Raw genomic sequence first — 1602 nt, forward strand, 5'->3', positions numbered from 1 at the left:
CCAAAATTTTTGACAAAAATTTAGATTTTTCTTATTTTATTTCGAATCTAGGTTTATTCATACTTATTCAAAATTTTGTATTTTATTTATTTTTAGATACTAACATATTTATTTTTCAAATTCTGTTTTGAAGGTAGTTTCGGTTCGTGCGAAATTTCAAGTTCATGAGCAGTTCTCGAAGTTCGGACACGCCACCAGACCCTATTGACCCAGAAATTGAAAGAACTCTTAAAAAGAACAAGAAAGACAAGAAAAACAAAAACAAAACTCCAATAAAAACCAGAGTTACCGAGCCAGAAATTATGGCCAGACTCATAGATTACGCTAGGCCAGGAGTGGCCGGTGTGACGAACAGCATAGTTAGACCCCAAATAAATGCCAATCAATTTGAGATTAAGCCAGCATTGCTTAATATGCTACAAAATAACGTAACATTTTACGGGTTACCTAACGAAAATCCTAACACACATTTGACAAATTTCTTAGAAATTTGTGACACTTTTAAAATACCGAATGTGACTGCGAAAGCAATCAATCTTCGCCTTTTTCCTTTTACTTTGAAGGATCGAGCCAAAGAATGGTTAACTTCTATGCCAGCTGCATCATTTAAGACTTGGGAGCAATTAGCCCAAGCATTTTTATCAAAAAATTTTCCTTTAGCAAAAACCGCAAGAGTCATAAAAGAGTTAACATCTTTCTCTCAAAATGATAATGAAACTCTTTATGAGGCTTGGGAAAGTTTTAAAGAACTTCAATGTTTATGCCCACACCACCAATTACCCGCTGAACTTTTAATGCAAACATTTTACATTGGTTTAAATCCCACAACTAGAGGTTCATTAGATGCTATGTCTGGAGGGTTATTCATGAAGAAAACGTCGGCCCAAGCAAGGGAACTTTTGGAGGAAATGGCAATCAACAGTAGTATGTGGCCTGCGGAACGTGGACACATAGCAATGGCGAAACCATCATCCTCAACTACATCATCAGTTAAAGGTATAGTGAATCTCGATCCAGTTACGATGTTGCAAGCCTAATTTTCTGCCTTATCGCACAAAATTGATAGGTTTATGGCACCGTGTGATCCTAATGGTAAGCCAATCCAAACGGATGTGGATTATGAAGGTATGAGCGAAATTGAACAGGTAAATTTTGTCCAATGGCAAAATCAAACTAATAACCCTTATTCCAATACATATAATCCTGGATGGAGAAATCATCCTAACTTTAACTGGAGAGATAATAATGCTAATGCTAATCAAAATCGTAACACCAATTATCAAAGTCAATCAAGAGATACGATTAGCACTTTATCTTCTAAAATCAAAAAATTTATTGATGCTATGAGCGGAAAAATAAGTAATCACGACGATGGTTTTAAACGGATCGAGAATAAATTCGATTAGCTTATTAAAAACCAATCATCTAGCATCCATAATTTGGAGGTTCAAATTGGTCAACTCGCTAAATCAATTCCATCCCGCAAAGAGGGAAGTCTTCCCAGCCATACGGAAGAAAATCCGAAAGAGCATGTTAAGGCTATCACTCTTCGTTCAGGGAAAAATTACTTAGGTCCGGAAATGCCCGGAAATTCAACTTTAC

General features: G+C 36.1%; 1 non-coding gene across 1 annotated transcript; it reads right to left on the bottom strand.

Annotated features, from left to right (window-relative positions):
* Positions 1-671: 671 nt before the first annotated feature.
* LOC136210084 (small nucleolar RNA R71) lies at positions 672-778 on the bottom strand. Its single transcript, XR_010677792.1, has one exon. It is a non-coding gene; the product is annotated as a small nucleolar RNA R71 (small nucleolar RNA).
* Between the last annotated feature and the right edge of the window lie 824 nt (positions 779-1602).

This window comes from Euphorbia lathyris, chromosome 10, assembly GCF_963576675.1.
Source record: "Euphorbia lathyris chromosome 10, ddEupLath1.1, whole genome shotgun sequence".
In the NCBI taxonomy this organism is placed as follows: domain Eukaryota; kingdom Viridiplantae; phylum Streptophyta; class Magnoliopsida; order Malpighiales; family Euphorbiaceae; genus Euphorbia; species Euphorbia lathyris.